This window comes from Eumetopias jubatus, unplaced genomic scaffold (assembly GCF_037043125.1).
Source record: "Eumetopias jubatus isolate StellerSeaLion01/CBP00866 unplaced genomic scaffold, mEumJub1_p1.0 scaffold_12, whole genome shotgun sequence".
In the NCBI taxonomy this organism is placed as follows: Eukaryota; Metazoa; Chordata; class Mammalia; order Carnivora; family Otariidae; genus Eumetopias; species Eumetopias jubatus.
In genome coordinates this window covers 113,119,500-113,139,914 of record NW_028274818.1, presented here as the reverse complement: position 1 = coordinate 113,139,914, position 20,415 = coordinate 113,119,500, and the positions used below count along the sequence as shown (strand labels likewise).

General features: G+C 54.4%; 1 pseudogene; it reads left to right on the top strand.

Annotated features, from left to right (window-relative positions):
• The first annotated feature begins 11,028 nt into the window (after nt 1–11,028).
• On the top strand, nt 11,029–12,326 carry LOC148162926 (histo-blood group ABO system transferase pseudogene; annotated as a pseudogene).
• The last annotated feature ends 8,089 nt before the right edge of the window (nt 12,327–20,415 follow it).

Sequence of the window (20,415 nt, the reverse complement as noted above, 5' to 3'; positions counted from 1 at the left end):
TGGCGGAGAGGGCTCTTATTTTCAAATGGCAGCGTGGGCATACACTGGGATCTATCCTGCCTGACCCCGGCCCTTAAACCTGAAAGGAAAGATGATAGCAAGACTGACTAACCATTAAGGCCTCAGGAATTCCCCCGCATTTCTCTGTATGCCTCTAGCTTCCCACAAGATGTTTGTCTGTGGTTGAAGTACACGTAGGTATTGTTTGGCTGAATATGTCCCCATTGCCTAGTGGGTGTATCTTGTGGGGTATATAACACGCAGACGGTCATCTTGTTCAGGCCAAGATCATGAACATGTTTACGGTTTCCATGAGTCAGTGGAGGACCTGGCACGTGTGGGCTTCAGGATGAGTTTGATTCAGCCCTCAGCAATGTTTTTGAGCCCCTGGCTTCCTGGGCCCTCTGTGGTGCTGGCACTGGCCTGGCCTAGGCCACTTCTGCAGTCGTGATGGAAAAGCCCCTATACTGGGCGGTCCACCCCATGCTTTGCACTGCAGGCTGAGACCCAAGGTTTCTGTCACCTCACTGGCTGGGACCAGGTCACATGCCTATGGATGAGCCAGGGAGTGGGGCTGTGGAGACTGGTACAGGTTGTTAGGTCCTCTGTTGTAATGACTTTTCTAATTGCTGTGGTGGAAATGTCTTCTGTGATGCATCTGTTGATAAAATGAGTATTGATTTCTGGTAGCGAGTGGGTCCAAGGTGCTGGCTTAGTACCTAGCACCTCAGTCCCGGCACCTCAGTACTACTCTACTCTTCTGCAGAGACAATGGCTGAGAATGAGCAAAGTTGATGGAAACTGGTCTGGAATGCACAAGGTAGGGGTGTGTGTGTGGGGGTATGGGGATGGGGATAATAGCTCTGGACACCCTGTATCTACAATTTAACCAGGTTCAAGAAGGAGCGAGGAATCTATGGTGTTTCATAGTCAATAATGTTGTAGATGAAGAATATGCCTTTTGCATGGAGTATGACAAGACTTGTTCAAAGTATTTTCTAGTTGGTACAGAAGTCAGGGAGAACAGCACCCCGATCTGCTAGGATAGGCGTGAGAGGCTGAGTGCTCTCAAGAAGGTGTCTGGCTTTTGCAGGGCTCAATGTGAGCCTGCACACAGGACAGACGAGGACAGTTAAAGGTTTTGTTCTAAGGATGGAGTATTGGAAGAATGTGGCGCACCTCGTAATTCTGGGGAGAGCACAGATCCTGAGTTGACTGTGGAGTGACTTCGTGAGAGTGGTGGTGATCTGCAACATCCGGCTAACCGGATGCCTGTCCTTTATTAATTTGTGGGTGTGGTTTCTATGCCTTTGTCCTAACAGCTTGGATTTCCAAGAGGTGGGATTTTTATTATTATTATTTTTTATAGTTATTTTAATCACCATACATTACATCATTAGTTTTTGATGTAGTGTTCCATGATTCATTGTTTGTGCATAAAACCCAGTGCTCCAGGCAGAACGTGCCCTCTTTAATACCCAACCCCAGGCTAACCCATCCCCCCACCCCCCTCCCCTCTAGAACTCTCAGTTTGTTTTTCAGAGTCCATCGTCTCTCCTGGTTCATCTCCCCCTCCGATTTACTCCCCTTCATTCTTCCCCTCCTGCTATCTCCTTCTTTTCTTCTTAACATACATTGCATTATTTGTTTCAGAGGTACAGGTCTGTGATTCAACAGTCTTGCACAATTCACAGCACTCACCATAGCACATACCCTCCCCAATGTCTATCACCCAGCTACCCCCTCCCTCCCACACCCCGACCACTCCAGCAACACTCAGTTTCTTTCCTGAGATTAAGAATCCCTCATATCAGTGAGGTCATATGATACATGTCTTTCTCTGATTGACTTATTTCACTCAGCATAACACCCTCCAGTTCCATCCACATCGTTGCAAAAGGCAAGATTGCATTCCTTTTGATGGCTGCATAATATTCCATTGTGTATATATATCACATCTTCTTTATCCGTTCATCTGTCGATGGACATCTTGGCTCTTTCCATGGTTTGGCTATGGTGGACATTGCTGCTATAAACATTGGGGTGCACATACCCCTTCGGATCCCCTACATTTGTATTTTTGTGGTAAATATTCAGTAGTGCAATTGCTGGGTCATATGGTAGCTCTATTTTCAACTGTTTGAGGAACCTGCATACTGTTTCCCAGAGTGGTTGCACCAGCTTGCATTCCCACCGACAGTGTAGGAGGGTTCCCCTTTCTCCGCATCCCTGCCAACATCTGTCGTTTCCTGACTTCTTAATTTTAGCCATTCTGACTGGTGTGAGGTGGTAGCTCATTGAGGTTTTGATTTGGATTTCCCTGATGCTGAGCGATGTTGAGCACTTTTTCATGTGTCTGTTGGCCATTTGGATGTCTTCTTTGGATAAATGTCTGTTCCTGTCTTCTGCCCATTTCTTGATTGGATTATTTGTTCTTTGGGTGTTGAGTTTGATAGGTTCTTTATAGATTTTGGATACTAGCCCTTTATCTGATATGTCATTTGCAAATATTTTCTCCCATCCTGTCGGTTGTCTTTTGGTTTTGTGGACTGTTTCTTTGGCTGTGCAAAAGCTTTTTATCTTGATGAAATCCCAATAGTTCATTTTTGCCCTTGCTTCCCTTGCCTTTGGCGATATTTCTAGGAAGAACTGGCGGCAGCTGAGGTCGAAGAAGTTGCTGCCTGTGTTCCTCTTTAGGATTTTGATGGACTCCTGTCTCACGTTTAGGTCTTCCAACCATTTGGAGTCTATTTTTGTGTGTGGTGTAAGGAAATGGTCCAGTTTCATTCTTCTGCATGTGGCTGTCCAATTTTCCCAACACCGTTTGTTGAAGAGACTGTCTTTTTTCCATTGGACATTCTTTCCTGCTTTGTCAAAGATTAGTCGACCATAGAGTTGAGGGTCCATTTCTCGGCTCTCTATTCTGTTCCATTGATCTATGTGTCTGTTTTTGTGCCAGTACCATTGATGATGACAGCTTTGTAATGGAGCTGGAAGTCCGGAATTGTGATGCCGAGGGAGTGGGATTTTTTTAGGTCACTGTAACTGTTGGTCCCCTGGGGGTGGGCAAGTCCTGTTCCGCTGTTGAAGTTGTCTCTAGCGGTTGGAGTGTGTATTACAATCCCATAGGGAAATGGCAGGGGGGCTACAGTGGTCGGCAGGCTATTGTTATTGATGATTTTTATGGGTGGGTTCCATATGATGAGATGTGAGGTCTTATGGATAGGGATCCTCATTAAGGGCCCGTAAAGAGCGCTTTTTCTGAGTTTAATAGTAGATATATTTTATTATTTTCAATAGCCCTCCTTCTTCTTGGTCCCCCAGTGAGCAGTGCATTACAATGTTGCCGCATTTTACCCGCGTGCGGATGAGTGTTTGAGAACGGAAAATGTTGGCAATGCCTCTACAAATTGTACACTGGAACATCCAAAGAATAAAATTGTATTTTTGACAACAAAATAGGAAGTATCCTCCTGTGATTCTTAGTTTAAACCAGGGGAGGGGCCTTTTTGTGGTATTGGTAATGAGTACCGTAGTCCTTCCTAGGGAACATTATCAGACTCTATTGGGAACTTGGTCTTTGTTATTGTGGAAGAATCAGGAGTCGACAGATTATTTGTCTCCTGTTTCATTTTCCATGAACATTTCCACAATATTTGGTTTCACACCTCTGCCATTGTGAAATCATCCCAGATTTGGCAGCAGCTCACCCTTCTGTGCAAAGGGTATGTTTGAACCAAGAAAAAAAGCAGCTTCTGGGTGACTGGGAGACTCTAGGATCAGAATGCTGTTGGTAGGCAGTTACTGTGACCCTAAATTCTGAACAAGCTCCTGACACCCAGACTAAATAGAGTTCAGATTTAGAAACTTCAGATAGAAATTTTGTGTCCATGACGACAACTAAAGAACACGTGTGATCCTTAAACCGAACTCTAACCCTTGACTTTAACCCTAAAAGCTAACATGACCCTAAGCCCCAAACTGGAACCCTGAATCTCAAACCTGAAATTGAACCCCACACCCAAACTCTGAACCCAAGCCCTGAATCCAAGCCCTGAACCATGAACCCAAACCCTGAACCAGAACTCTGAGTCATGAGCCCTGAACCCAAACCCCAGCAAGAACCCAAACCCAAATATGACCTTAAACTTTATCCCCTAAGCCCTAAGTCTTAAACCCTAAATCATAAGCCTAAAGCCCTAAACTGTAACTCCAACCATTACCCTCACGCTCACCCAAAACCTTCACTCTCACCCTGATCCTAAACCCAAACCCTGATCTAGAACTCTGACCCAAACCTGAACTTGAACCCAGACCCAAACCCTTGACCACACTTTGTTTATGCATTCACCATGGATGGACATTTGCATGGTTTCTGCCTTGTGATTATCGTGAACATTGTTCGGGTTGGGGGCTAGGGTTAGGGTCTTGGGCTGGGGTCAGGACCAGGCTTGAGATCAAGTTTGGGTCAGAATCATGTTCAGTCAGGGCCAGGGTCATGTTCAGTGGCACTGTTTGGGTCAGGGACTGTTGTCATTCCGTATTGTTTCCAATTAATTGTTTCTTAGCTATTTTTGGAGAAGTTGGGGGGATATTGGGCTCCATTCAGCTTGAATTTTCAGAATTTAATGGCTTCAGCTGGACCCAGGGAGCGAGCAGGTGCTTCCATTGAGCAGGGAGCTCACCTTGTCCTGCACTGCCTCCCCCGCCTGCAGAGGGCGCCCGACCCCAGCTCCCGCCCGGAGCCCAGAGCTTGGCCTGCGCAGCCGCCGGGACAGGGGCGGACCTCCTCAGAACCTGAGGTGGAGGTTTCTGGGGGCCGTGGGGCGCGTCCACGCTGACAGGAGCCCGGCCTCCTCAGGACTCGCTGTGGAGGCTTCTAGAGGACACGGGGCGGCGTCCGCAAGGACAGGAGCCCGGCCTCCTCAGGCCCCGCTGTGGAGGACGTGGGGTCGCGTCCACACGGACAGGAGCCCGGCCTCCTCAGGCCCCGCTCTGGAGGACGTGGGGTCGCGTCCACGCTGACAGGAGCCCGGCCTCCTCAGGACTCGCTGTGGAGGCTTCTAGAGAACACGGGGCGGCGTCCGCAAGGACAGGAGCCCGGCCTCCTCAGGCCCCGCTGTGGAGGACGTGGGGTCGCGTCCACACGGACAGGAGCCCGGCCTCCTCAGGCCCCGCTCTGGAGGACGTGGGGTCGCGTCCACGCTGACAGGAGCCCGGCCTCCTCAGGACTCGCTGTGGAGGCTTCTAGAGAACACGGGGCGGCGTCCGCAAGGACAGGAGCCCGGCCTCCTCAGGCCCCGCTGTGGAGGACGTGGGGTCGCGTCCACACGGACAGGAGCCCGGCCTCCTCAGGCCCCGCTCTGGAGGACGTGGGGTCGCGTCCACGCTGACAGGAGCCCGGCCTCCTCAGGACTCGCTGTGGAGGCTTCTAGAGAACACGGGGCGGCGTCCGCAAGGACAGGAGCCCGGCCTCCTCAGGCCCCGCTGTGGAGGACGTGGGGTCGCGTCCACACGGACAGGAGCCCGGCCTCCTCAGGCCCCGCTCTGGAGGACGTGGGGTCGCGTCCACGCTGACAGGAGCCCGGCCTCCTCAGGACTCGCTGTGGAGGCTTCTAGAGAACACGGGGCGGCGTCCGCAAGGACAGGAGCCCGGCCTCCTCAGGCCCCGCTGTGGAGGACGTGGGGTCGCGTCCACACGGACAGGAGCCCGGCCTCCTCAGGCCCCGCTCTGGAGGACGTGGGGTCGCGTCCACGCTGACAGGAGCCCGGCCTCCTCAGGACTCGCTGTGGAGGCTTCTAGAGAACACGGGGCGGCGTCCGCAAGGACAGGAGCCCGGCCTCCTCAGGCCCCGCTCTGGAGGACGTGGGTCCGCGTCCACACCGACAGGACCCGCTGAGGAGGACGTGGGTCCGCGTCCACACCGACAGCACCCGCTGTGGAGGACGTGGGTCCGGGTCCACACCGACAGGACCCGCTGAGGAGGACGTGGGTCCGCGTCCACACCGACAGGACCCGCTGAGGAGGACGTGGGTCCGCGTCCACACCGACAGGACCCGCTGCGGAGGATGTGGGGCCGTATCCACGCTGACAGGAGCCCGTCCTCCTCAGGCCCCGCTCTGGAGGCTTCTGGGGGCCGTGGGGTCCCGTCCACGCTGACAGGAGCCCGGCCTCCTCAGAACCTGAGGTGGAGGCTTCTGGGGGCCGTGGGGCGCGTCCACGCTGACAGGAGCCCGGCCTCCTCAGGCCCCGCCGCGGGAGGACAAGGTGAGGAGAAGCCGTCTGAGCGGGGACCGCGGAGGGGGCCCGAGCTCACAGGACGCAGCGGAGGAAGGGCGGGTGCGCAGACCGCGGGGTGTCCGTGGCTCTGTGTGCGGTGACGTGGGGTCCCCGCGGTGCCGTGCGCGGGGCTGTCGGGGCTCCGCTCTCCGGCCTCGGATCCGCTCGGCGGCCCCCGCGGCCGTGTCCACGCGCACCCGGAGTCGGTTCCTGGGGCTGCTCCCGCGGTCTGCGGTCCGGGCCGGCCGCCCGCCGCTGTGCTCCGGCTCCCCCGCCTCGGCCCCGCGGCTCCTCCCCGCGTCCACACCCGCGTCAGGGCTGTGGGTTCCGTGTCTGCGAAGACCCCGCTGGAGGCCCGTAGCGGCGGCGCGGACTCGGCGGACGGCGGGGGGAGAGTAGACATGTCCGCAGCGTGCGCTCTGCCCTGAGCGCGGGGCGTCTTCCCGGCGAGTCTCCCTCGACGTCCGCGGTCCGTGTCTCACGGGGTCGGAGAGCAGGTGTGTCGGCTCCTGGGGACGTGTGCTCCTCGGTGTGTGGTTCTTCTCGATGCGGCTGTGAAGGAGCCTGCGCTCCGCGGGTCTCGTCCCGACGGTGTGTGAGGAGCGCCTGGAAATGCACCGGATTTTTGTCTCTCGGGTTTGCTCCTGGCCAACTTACCGAGTTTATCCGTCCTGTTGACCTTAAACTGAAAGTGCCGGTCGTTTTACCAGCAAAATGGGCTTCTTTGGGAAGAGCAGAGACTTGCCGTCCGGGACAAGCCAGCTCCGGCCACATCGCGGACGAGAAAGGACGGAGAGGAACAGCATGTCGTGGGGAAGGAGGAGGCAGCGGGGGGCGCTGTTCCGACGGGAAGTCCGCCGGAGAGAAGCCGGCTTGCGGTGACGGCGGCTCGCCCCCCTGAGCTGCGGGGAGCGTGGGGTTCCTGGAGGAGCGGACACCTGCGTCCTCCGCTCCGGGGCCTGCGACTGACGGGTGTCTCCCGTGGAGGCTTCCGACCCCGGGCCTGTGACTGACGGCCGTTCCCGTCACTGACCCTGAGTGGCGGGCTCCCCGCTCCGGCCTCCCCGCTGGCGTCCCCAGTCCACGTTCCTGAGGTGCCCGTCTTGCATTTTCACAGTTCTAACCAGGTTTTGGGGGAGGGTTGTGGAAAATGGGAATTCCAGATCCCACTGCTTCTGCTGCACCCGAGACACGGGGGCTGCTGACTGAATCCTCCCGAGAGTCTCTCGCTACCACGTGGCCTCCTTCAAGGGCCGGTGGGCTCTCCGCGGTGGGGGAACCGGGTCTGGGAGGGCGCGGCCTCCGTCACAGTCTGGTGTCGTCTCTGCTTCCGTGACCTGGTGCCGCCGTGGTGGTTTGAAGAGTCGTGGACTCTGCGGTGATTTCAGAGTGCGGTCAACCGGTCACCGCAGCGCAAATACGCTTTATCTCCACACTCAGACCCCGGCTGTCGTCTCCTTACCACATTTACCACACGGGGTGCTTCAGGGCGTGTTACCCCACACAGGGACACTGTCCCGCGGAACCACCACATACCCGTAAATGAGGAAACCATTACACTCTCCACATTATAACCCAGACCACAGGCCCACTTCCACTGCCACCACCTGCCCCACATCCGAAATGGCCTTTTCCATTCAGATCCAGTTTTCTTTTTCTGGAACTGCTCCGAGACTTTCCCTTATTTTCACAACCCTGATGGGTTTAAGGATTTAAGGATGGATTTTGAGCCATTTACAGACGGCGCTAATCTGAGTGGTATTTTCTCTCTGGCTTCTGTCACTTGGGCTGTTTTCAGTGTCCATCCACGTGGTGACATGCATCAGTCCTTCGTCCACTTTTCCACCGTGACTAAACATAAATAACCTTTACCACCTAAACATTTCAGGTACACAGTGCTCTGGCCTTAGCTGAGTTCCCACGGTTGTACCTCATTCTCCAGAACATGTTCATTCTCCCCGAGGGAGACCCTGTGTGCATTAAACACCCAACTCCCCGTGATTTCTCTGGAGAAGGGTCATCCAAGTCCTTTGTCTATTTTAAAATTAGGTGGTCTTTTTGTTGAGGAGTTGTAAAAGCTCTTTACATCTTCTGGACAACAGACGCTTACTAGATACATCATGTACAAATATTTCCTTCTGGGGGCTGTCTTTTCACTTTCAGGATAGTCACTTCTGATGTACCAAGATTTTTAATTTTTTCCAACGTTTGTTTTAATAGTGAGGGAGAGAGAGTGTGCGAGCGGTCGGGGGCAGAGGGAGAGGGAGAGAGACTTTCAAGCAGGCCCTACTCTGACATGGGGCTTGATATCATGACCTTGAGATCATGATCTGAGCCAAAATTAAGTTAGATGGTTAACTGACTGAGCCAGCCGGGCGTGCTGAAGAGATTTTTAATTTTGAGGATATTATTTTATCTATTTTTTCTTTCTTTTCTTATGCTTTGGTGTCAGAGCTAAAAGCATTGCTAAATCCAAGGTTATGAAGATTTATCCCCATTTATTTCTTCTAGAGTTTATAATTTTACCTCTTACATTTAAGCCTTTACTTATTTTGAGCTAACGTTTCTATGTGGAATGACGTAAGGGTCCAGTTTCATTCCTCTGCACATGGATAACCAATTGTCCCCCAATGTAATGTTGTCCACCCTTGTCAAAATTCAGTGGACCATAGAAGAAGGGGTTTATTTCTGGTCTCACTTAAATCCCACTGATCTGTATGCATACCTTTTTAAAAGGTATGCAGAACAATAAAAATTGTTATTTTATTTATTTATTTAAAACATTTAATTCAATTAATTAACATATAATGTATTATTTGCTTCAGGGTGAATGCATACCTTTACAACAGTATCACAACGTTTTCTTGACTATTGCTTTTTTATTAGATTTGAACTTTGGAAGTATGACCTTTCACCTTTGATTATCTTTTTCAAGATTGTTCTGGCTAACTTGTGGTCCCTTGAAATTCCATATGACTGTTAGGATTAGCTTGTGCATTTCTTCCCAAAGGCCTTTGTGAATTTTGTTGGGAACACATTGAATTTCCACATCGCCTTGTGTTCTACTGCCATCTTATCAATAGCATGTTTTTTCCTCACCATGGGGTGTCTTCAGAATTATTTAGGTTTCCCTTACTTTCTTTCAGCAATTTTTGTAACATTCAGTGTACAAGATGTGCACCTTGATTACTTCTATACCTAAAAATTTGTTAATGTTGATGTTCCCTAAAATGGAATTGTTTTCTTAAATTCCTTTTTGGATGATTCATTGCTAGTGTATAAAATAAGAGAGATTTTTGTGTATTGATATTTTGTCCTGTAACTGTGCTGAATTAGGTAACTGGCTGTAATCATTTTTGTTGATTATTTAGGAAGCTCTATGCAAGATGATGTTATCCCTGGTCTCTGATTAGACAGAGTTCTAGTGTTTCCTTTCACATGTGGATGCCTTCTTTCTTGGCTTATCCTTCTGGGTAGAATTTTCAGTACAACATTGAGCAACAGGTGAAAACCAACAACCTGTCCTTGTTCCTGATTTCAGAGTAGAGCTGTCCATCTTCAGACTTAAGCATGGTGTTTGCTAGAGATTTAATGAGAAAATTACTCCTTACTCCTGCTTTCGTGAGTATTTATATCAGCAACAGACTTTGGACTTTGGTTAGAACATTTTCTGCATCAATTAATATGACCACATGATTTATTAAAAATTCATTGTGCTGTATAACATTGCTTGTTTCACTCTATTGAATAACCTTTGAGGTGTTTGTGCAGAGTCACTTGCTTAGGGTGCATGGTCTATGAACTCTTGGTTTTGCAATTCTTCTGATCTGGCTTCTTACATCTCTTTTAAGAAAGGTACAGGAATGTATTTTGCTGATTTTGTGGGGTTGGTAATAGTGGTTAGGGTTAGGAGTTAGGGATTAGGTTTAGGGTTAGGTTCTCCCTCTCCTCTGCTGCACAGAACCCATTCTCCTCTGTAACTAGAGTGATATTTTCGGAACATAACCTTTGGGCCTTTCTGTGGTCTGCTCCCCTCCTGCCCATCCTCTCCAGCCTCACCTCTTCCACCACAGCCACCCTTCTGTGGGCCACCCAAGTGTGTGGTCGTCCCACATGTGCCCTGGGCCTGACTACAAGCCTTTGCTTTTGCTCTGCCCTCTGCCGGGATCCCTCTTCTATCCCCCTGCTTCATATCTGGCTTGTTCCCCCATTGGCTGGGTCTGGGCTTGCCCTCTGGTGACCTGACTCATGTCTGCTGGTTGAGTGTGCTTATCCCCTATTTAAATGTAGTGCCCGCCTTCCCTGTGTGAGTGATTTACTAACCTGCTGGGTGTGGGGCATGCACAGGGAAGTAGCCTTAGCGCCTATGCAAAAACATCAGTCTCAGAGGGGCTCACAACGCTTGCCTATAATGGGGGACCTGCTGTCCTCACAGGGGGGAGCAGGTAGTACCCTTAAAGGGCGACCAGCCATGGAACGTGGTTGGACAAGACTTCCAACCATTTGGGGCCGGGGAGATGTAGACTGGACCTGGAAACTTACACCCTTGGATTCAAGCCTGGGACCAAAGCAAGCCCCCTCTTCTTCCTGGTGTCGTCTTTTGCCTTCCCTGTCCACGGGCTGGACCTGATTCCTGATGTGGCAGAGTTTGAGGGTGACCCCTCCTAGGAATACCAGTGGCTTACTGAGCACCTTGTCAGCAGGATGCCCAGTAGCCTTCCAGGGAGGACCCTACAGGAAGTGGAGACATGTCTGCGGGGGCCAGCGGCAGCCCACTCAAAGCAAAGTGGGACTGGTGTCCGGCCCTGCTGATCCTAGCCGCTCTGTAAGACATAGAAATGAGGGCTGTGCCCAAAGGTGTTTCCTTCCTGGAAGGTGGGGATGGGATCTGCAGGGGGGTGGCCAGTGGAGGGCACCTGCAGGGTTTGCCCAGGAGCTCAGCACAGGCGGAGTGTTCCTGGCTCCAGCATGCTGACTGTGGGGTTGCATGGGTTTCCAGCCTCCAAAGCCTCAGGCTCCCCTTTGGAAGACAGGCTGCTGATGACCCCCATCTCGGGGAACAGATATTAGGGAGGTACTGCTGGCAGATTCCATCAGGAAGGTCAGGAGTTGGCTGTTGCTTAAAGCAGCCCAGGGCCCACCCCCTTGAAGAAGGTGCACATGTCCATGGGCCCCAACTCTGGTGTCCTGCTGCCAGCCTCTTGCAGTGACCCTCTTCCTGCCCTGTCCACTGCCCCTGTGGATACGTGGTCTTCCTGGAGCTGTTCCTGCAGACACCAGAGAAGGACCTCATGGTAGGGCACGGGGTCAACTACTAGGTTTTCACCAATCAGCCGGCTGCCGGGCCCCGTGTGCCCCTCCAGGTAGGCCGAAGGGTGGTGTTCCTCATGGTGGACACAGGGTCACTTACTACGTCTTCACCGACCAGCTGGTTGCTGTGCCCCGTGGGCCACTCTGGGAGGGCCGGAGAGTAGTGGTCCTCGAGGTACACGGCATCCTGCTCTGGCAGGATGTGTCCATGCAGCACAGAGCAATGATCAGCCGCTTCCACGAGCAGCGCTTCTTCTGTGACGTGGAAGACCAGGTGTGCGTGGACGTGGATGCGGGAATGAAGTTCTGGGACCATGTGGGCATGGAGATCCTATCCCCCCTCTTTGGCACCCCACACCCCGTTTTCTACTGGGCAGCCCATGAGGACTTGAGCTACGAGCGCTGGACACAGTCCCAGAGCCACATCCCCAGGGACCAGGGCAACTTTTACTACATGGGGGCCTTTTTTGGGATTTGGTGGTGGAGGTTCCCCGACTGACCTCAGCCTGTCACCAGGTGATGGGGGTCAACTGGCCCAATGGCATTGAGGCCGTGTGGTCCGATAAGTGCCACCTCAAGAGGTACCTGCCAGGCCACAGGCCCACCAAGGTGCTGTCCCTGGAGGACCTGTGAGACCCACGGCTGTTGGGCTGGCCGCCCCATCATTCCCCGGGTCATGAAGAAGCTGAGATCCATGGCTGTGCCCAAGAATCACCAGGACACCCAGAACTCATGAGGGGCTGCCCCCGTCTCCATCAGGAGGTGCTGCCTTGAGCGGAGCCATCAGAGCAGATTCCTACTTCTGTCCCCTTGAGGGAAACAGTGGAACCCAGCACTGCTTGCACGGGCACGCCAGCGCCCCAACCACTCCTGCGCACAGGAGGCCTGCTTGGGGGCATAAGTTCCTCTCTTTGTGGTCACTACATTTTGATCATTTCTGTGTCCTTTACAGCTGTGAACGGCTCCAGTTTTATATCAGATGTTTTTCTGTGTCAATGCTGAGCAACCATCTTAAAAAGAACAATTGAGGGAAAAGGTTTTCTCCGTGGTTCTAAACAGAAATCTCCTGTTGGGGCTGGGAGCAGTCCTGTAGCAGCCATGGACCAGAACAGGTGCTGGCCGGGTCTTCCCTCCCAGTCCTTACACCTCACCGCGGCCATGGGGCTTCAGGGTCAGGGTGCGCCGAGCCACCTCTCAGACCCCCCAGTGCCCTCGCCACCAGAGTCCTTGGCCGTGGCCACTAGCACGGCTTCCAAGAGCGTGGAGTCCCCTGGGCAATATAAGGTTCCCGCCTTGGTTTAAATGGCTATTTCTGTGCTGGTGTTTGTGAAATGTGGGCACTCGCTCCGTCTGGATGTGCGTCCCCTTGGGATTCCTCAGTGCCCACCAGTGGGTTTGCACTTGTGCACTTTCTCTGGACCAGCTGCCTGCACTGTGTCTTAGCAAGCATTTACTGAGCTCAGTCACCCAACAAGGGGCAGAGCATGAGAGCGAGAACTAAGATACAGGCTCCCTGCTCCTGGGCCCTCCAGGGACTCGCGATGGCCCGGACTTCATGACTCATTTTGTATTGTGGTATAATGGACATACAGCTGATACCATGAAGCATGTTTCAGTGGCAATAAGTATATTCCCTGTTCTGCACTGGCTACCTCTGTCCATCGCCACAATGTTTTCATCATCCCAAACTGAACCTCTACCCACGAAAGCCTAAACCCCATTCTCCTTCCCCAGCCCCAGCACCCAGCAGCTCCTTCCACCTCTGTGAATGGGAGTGCTCTCCATCCCTCCCAAGTGGGGTCCTCCGGTGTCGGTCCATTAGGGACTGGCTTATTTCACGTAGCATAATGGCCTCAAGGTCTGTCTCTCTGAGCCTGAACCTGACCCACTTTCCCCCAAAAAGTGTGGCTCAGCCCTCTCCTGTCTGAGCCGAACTTCCTCAGTCCCCTCTGCTCCCCTCACTTTCCTCCTCAGCCTGAAGATGATCCCAGCCAGTCTGCAGCTCTGAAGACCTGTTCAGTCCAGATGCCAGGCACATAACCCGGGGGCCCCGGTCCTCACCTATACCCCATCTGTCTATGTCAGGTTCCTGCTGCCCTCCCCCAACTGACCAGCTGCAACTCCCACAGGTGTCCCCATCTCAGGAGAGGGAAACACCAAGTCCAGACCCTTGGAGTCCTCTGGGACTTCTTGCTTGCTACCAACTCTCCCAGTAGTGAAGTGGCTACTGGAGGACATTCAATGTCCAAAAGATTTAAAGGCATACGTGAGTCTCTGCTGCCTAAGGCAATGGATAACAGTTGGGGCAAATAGAAACCAGGCAGAATCAGAGGAAGAAAGGCTGAGGAATGAGGAGCTTTAGGGAAGAAGGGTCTGGAAGCTCTGACGGCCCCTACCTGACCTTCAGATGCTCCTCAGTTACTCCTGTGCCTCTGGTATCTTCCTGGAAACCTGACATGGCTGTTTTCAGACAGCTCGTCCAGCAGTATCCTCAGTTTCTGGGAGGTGAATTTGCTGGAATCCGCAGGGTGTCCTGCTGCCCCACCGGGATCGCGTTTTGAAGGTGCTTCGTCCGGGCATCTGAGGAGCCAAGACTGTGGGTCTGTGACCTGGAGGGATTCTGAGCAGAGCTGGTGGGATGGGAGGGCTGCAAGGCCCAGAGGCAGGTTTCCCGAAAGCCGACTGGGGTCCCCGGCATCCTACTGTTTTCCATTCAAAGCCCTGAGATCTTTAAAATGCCAGCAATGTTACAGCATGGGCCAGAGAAGCAAATGTCCCTGTGCACCCAACACCACCTAAACTATTGGGCATTTCTTGTCACTTGAGCTGAGCACAAAGGATTGGGAGTTGGGGCTTGAGGAGGGTCCTGGGCCAGACTTTGTATTTGGGAGACAAAGACCATCCAGACAAGCTTGTGCTGAGCCTGAGGAGGGGGTCTGTTTGGAGACCCCAGTTGCAGGCACGGCTGTCCACGGATGAGCCCTCAGCCTGCCCCAGTGCACCTGCTGCTGGGGGAGAGCCTGCCCCTCCTCTCTGCCTGAGGGCTCTCTCCTGTACCAGGTGCCTCTTTCCCTGCCGGCCACTGCCATCCTGCACCCCGGGAGGGTGGATACCCTGAGTTCCTCCAGCTGCTGGGGGGGCACCTGCCCCCTCCTCTCTGCCTGAGGGTTCTCTCCTGCATCAGATGCACCTCCTCTCCTGCCAGTCACTGTCAGCCTACAGCCTTGGTGGGTGGATACCCTGACAACCCCCAGCCCGGTGGCCAGAGCCAGTGTGACATTGTTTCCCAGCAGGCCTTTATGCCATGTCGCCACAGTGCTCACTCTCCTCCTGCAGGCTCACTGTGCCACATCCTCCCTCAGTCTCCCTGGGCCCAAGTCTTCTTCTGCTCGCGGACCATCCTTGACCCAGGCTCTACACGCTGGGACTGGGAGCAGGTTTCTGGACCTTCTGGAATCTTGCTTCCATGCCCATGACATGGGCACAGTCCATCCTCACAGACTGCGCAGAGGAGACCCAGCGCAGGAAGAGGCAGGCCACTACAAGGGAGATGGCAAGTGACCCAAGAGGGAGCACACAGTCCTTGCAAAAAGCACCAGGCTCACAGGACCCAACATAGGATGTGGGTGTCAGGCCAGAGGGCACAGGGAATCCTGGAGGGGGTGACCCTGTCGGGGAGGCCATGGAAGGGTCCCAGAAGAAGCAGGAGACAAGGAAGACGACAGGACAGAGCTTCCCAAGGAGTTTGTTGGAAGGATCAGAGAATTGCAGAGACCCTTGGGAAAACTCAGACCCTGGAGATGTTGGCTGAAATGCTGGCATTTGGTCCGAAATGTTGGGTCACAACACCGCAGTCGACACTGGATGATTTAGTCTTTGTTGGTTCTAGGAATCAGTAGGTACCTGCCAGTGGAACTCACATTGCATGAAGTCTAAGATATACTTACTTTTCATTACTTTTCAGGACTAGACTTTTCTAGAGGAAGTTCTAAGTTTGGGTCTTCCATTCTTTTCTTTGTGCAACTGGCCTGTGTTTTCAGGAGCCGATTCCTGGTGCTCATCACCACTGCTAGCCCTGAGGACTGCCCCCGTCACCTCCCACAGGGGACGTGGCCATGTGGTTTGGGGGGTGCTCACTGATGAAGCCCCAGTGCTCAGTACACAGCAGGGACCCCAGATCCTCTGCTGAATGAGGGAGGAAGGAGGGAGGGAAGGAGGGATGGAGGGAGGGGGAGGGAGGGAGGAAGGGAGGGAGGAGGGGGGGCTGCAGGTGGGGAATGAATGAGGGAGAGAAGGAATGAGGGAGGGAGTAAAACCAGGTCCATAAATCAGGAGTCCTTATTTGGGGTGAGGTCCGAGGGCATCACAGCCTGGGCCCTGGATGGTGGCTCAGGGCACGTCCATCTGTCCTCCCAGTGCTGACCTTCCTTCTCCTTGGACCCGCTGTCATCCTGGATCCTCTCCCCCTCCTCCTTAAACAATTCTCAATGTTCCCAGGAGCAGGGTGGCAGGAGGGGTGGGTCTCAGGAGGGGCTTCCCAGATCCTGTGCCCCGGATGACACCGGGACTCTAGCTGCAGGGCATTCTATCATGAGAACTGGGACCGTGGATCCCATCCATCTCCTTGGGCATTAGTGCTGTTCCATTCCCTGCTCTCTCCAGCACCGCTGTGATGAACACTCCTGACAATAGGTGTGTGAAAAACCGAGCCAGAGTTTCCGGGGCTGAGTCCGAGGCTGAGGATGGGTGCCCCTGTGGCCTGGGATGGGTGCTGCTCACTGTTCTCCCAGACAGGGGTGCCTGTCACCGTTCTCTCTGGGGGACCTCTACTTCCTCCCATTCTCCCCAGGGCTGCTGGTCCCCAGACCAGACACCTGCCAGTCTGAGGGTGACCAGCGCTGCCTCCATAGGGTTTCCTTTGCCGGAGTCCTTCCCCAGGAGCTCCCGCATCTCTGACACATATTCCCTGCGTGCCTATCCTTCCGCCTTGGACTTGCATGTGTTTGGTCTCCGTCCCTGTGGAACCCAGTGACTGGGAGCGTGGTTGGACCAAAGTCAGGTGAACCCTTTCTCTGGCCTTGGGTTGTGAGCAATGCTTTTGCCCTTTGTGGTGTGCCGTCCAGCTTTCTGCGTTTCCCTGGTTTCTGTGTGGGCCACAGGAGGAACCAGCCCTGTCCTGTCTGGGGTCAGGCTGTGGGGTCCCAGCAGGACCAGGGGTCTCGGCCCTGAGATTGTGCCCACCATTCCCTTTAGGAATTGTAATCTATGTAATCTATGATTACATCTGATGTGTAATCCATTGGGGATGTCAATATCAAATGGGGGAAATTTTATGACAAATAAACACAGAAGAAAACGAGTCCCCTTTGAAAATAGGGGGGCAGACACAAAGGCCCCTATTGTGTGATTCCACTTACAGAAACATCAGGAATAGGTAAAGGAACAGAGAGAGAAAGCAGCTTAGGGGTCACCGGGGTCTGGGCTGCAGGAGAAAAGGGCAAGGAGGGCTTCTGGTTCGGGGACTCCTTTGGGGAATGAGATATTCTGCGGCAATGTTCGGGGGTGTGGTGGCACAGTGTTGGGCATGTACTTAATGCTCATGACGTGTTCAATTGAAAACAAGTAATTTTATTTAAAACAAATAATACACAGCACATAGGACATGGAAGGATAAAATAACAGTTAATATGTACCAGAGAGAAAGAACATAGGGAGAGGGGATGAGACAATCGGGCGGGGTCTCGGGTTCCAGCGATGGAAATAAGGGTAATTGTACAAGGAGCTCCCCCTGCAGGGCTGTGGGCTCTGGATGTGGCCGTGTGAGCCCTGCAGGAGCAGGAGTAGGGGCAGGGGTTAGGATAGGGACAGGAGCGGGGGCAGGATCTGGGTCCGAGGCAGGAGCAGTGGCTAGGGTGGGGGAAGGGGGAGTGGCAGGAACTGTAGCAGGGGCGGGGCAGGGGCTGGTGCAGGAGCAGGTGCCAGTTCTTCCTGGACAGCTCCAGGCTCTCCGTGGGCAGGTGCCGGGTCACCTGCCGGCTCCTGGTCTCCTCCTGAAGTCACTGCAGGCACTAGCCCTCCCTCCAGATCCGGCTCTAGCTCCTCAGGTGGTGGAGCAGCTGTGAGAGGAGAAAAGCTCACCCATATGCCTGCTCTCCATGGGCCTTTGCAGAGACAGAGCCCAGCCCAGGGCCTCCCAGAGAAGCCACAGCCGGGAAGGAACCTTCACGGGGACGTCTCCCCAACTGCAGTCCACCCGTTGTGTGCTCTGTGCCCAGTCGTTGCTCCTGGCCCCACACCAGCCTCTGGGGGCTCCTCCCTGTGGGGCCAGCACCAACCCGTCCCCACACACCACAAACACCCAGCCCCAGGCTTCTCACCCTCGGCCTCGGCCTCTGTGGGCTCCTGCTCCTGGACCACTGTCCGGTGAACAACCCCTTGGGACAGAGGTCCATGTGGTGTCGGAGGTCTTGCCTGGCAATTCCCCAGCACCATTCTCGGGATGCCCGTGGGGTCACCCCTCTGTCAGGGAGGAGGGCATGTCTGCCAGCTGCCTCTCCATGGCCTCCGTGGCCTTCTGCAAAGACAGGGACCGGTAGCCGGCCCCGAGGCATCACAGCCCTGCCCGGCCATCCGCAATGTCCTCCTGCCCAGTCCCCTGCTGCTCCCAGATCAAACACACACCTGTGCGTGCACAGCCCTGCACCCGGGATGCAGTGACCCATCCCTGCAGGGCTATCGGGATAAACCTCGGGCAGAAGGGTCAGCGCCTGCACACCCCATCCCACACAGCCAGCCTTGACCTTGAACATGACCTGCCCACTGGGTATCTGACCCCTCATCAGCCTGCTCCTGCTCGGGGTAGCCCCACACCCATGACCCCCCTTTACACACAAACTCACACACAGGCGCACACACTCACACACAGACACACAAACACGCACAGGCACACACCCCCATCCACATACGTGCACACACACACACACACACACAGACACACGTACGCACACACACAGACACACACACACACACACACACACAGGGAGGGCACCTGGGTCTACACAGGTCATCAGAGCGAGTGGGGCTGGGTGGCTGGCCTTGGGCCTCCTGGTGTCACCTCTGTCCTTCCGGCCAAATGGCCAGAGGTGGTGGGGAGCCCTGACATGAAATCCCCAGCGGAGGACAGCGTATGCAGGGCGCAATTTCTTCTGCCTACAGCCTCCGGACCTCAGAAAGCAGCATGTGAACATCTTGGTTTGAGGATCTCCAACGAAATGAGCTGGGCAGGGGGCTGTCTGTGGAATGTGGGTGCCTGGTTACTGGGGTTCAAAATTCTGTTGGGCTCTGTTGTCAGGGAAGTGAGGTCACCACTGCCTGGGTTCCCCTTACCCAAATTCTTCCTCACACAGGAGCCCCCCCGAGGAACCCCCTCCCCCGCTGCTCAATGCTCACCCTCCCCCCATGCCCCATCCATACAGTGACACCCACACAGCCCACCCACCCACCGGGAAGTCTGGGTGCAGCCAGTGTCCCAGCTGTGAGGGCACAGACCTGAATTCAGACCTGGCTCCTGCGTGTGCCCACGGTTATGACCCTGGACAGACCCTGTGCCTCTCAGGGCCTCCCCAGGCTCCCCATCTGCACATCGGGGTATTCTGGCTTCTACTTCTAGGTTCGCCATTAGGGGTAGGACCTCTATACATGTTCCATACCTACTACCACAGGAGGCTGGTGCACATGTGGCAATGCAAGGATGATCCAGGAGCTGGGCTTGGCATGGAACACAGCTCAGAGGGGCTTGGCTCTGCTCTGGGGTCCAGGCAAAGCCACCCCCCTCCTGCCTATGTCCCAGCCCCCGTGTGAAGGTAGTAATGTACTGATTCTGACCTTGTCCCCTGGTGAAGCAGACTTCCAGGGGCTCCCATTATGGTTAGGCTCAGGTCCCAGGGCCTCGTCTGTGCCCGTGTGCTGGGCAGTCCCCACAGTGGCCCCTGGCACCCCTGAATCCTGGTCACACAGCCCTGTGGAATCCCATCCCATCCAGGGTGGATGGCCTGTGTGACGGCGCTCTCAGGAATGGAATGGCACAAAATGCCGGGATGTCATTTCCAAGCTGGTGGAGGAAAGTCTATGACTTCTCCTGGTTCCCTCTGTCCTGTGTTCATTCTCTGTCCCCTTCTCTGTCTCTGTGTCTGTGTCTCTCACAGGAGCAGACCCGTGGGTTCCATGGGCGATGTGAGAAACCGCAGAAGCCTCCCTTGTCCCCGTTTCCCTCTCCGGTCCTGGTGCCCCATTCCTTCCTAAGGCCTCCTCAACCTGACCGGAGCAGTGATTCTGGATTCTCTTCCACATGGGGACCCTGAGGCTGAAACAAGTAGGGCCCTGACCTTGGTCTTCAGACTGGTGGCCCTGTGCTCTTCCACCTTCTGCGTAGCCAGGTCCTAAGGCCCCCAAGCCCCGAGTCTGTCCTCTGCTGAGAAGGACCTCGAGGGGTTAGAAAACATTTTCCCAAGACTGGGATCACAGGGGGTCGGGGATGGAGATCCAAGGCCAACAGGCTCTTCTACAAGCCTGTGGGACCCTTGGGACACTGCATCTCTGCAGCCCAAGTGACAGAAGAGTAAGCTGAGGCCTTTTGTGCCATAGCCCTCCGGACTTGGGGGTGGGTATCTCTTCCTACTCCCAAGTGCCCAGGGTGGTGGTGGACACCGGAACCCAGACCCTGTCTTTTCCCAGTGCCCTGGCAACCCCCCGGGCTTCTTGGGGACCCCTGACCATCAGCCTGGCCTGTCTCCCCTCCCCATGCTCTGGATCTGGGTCCTTGCCAG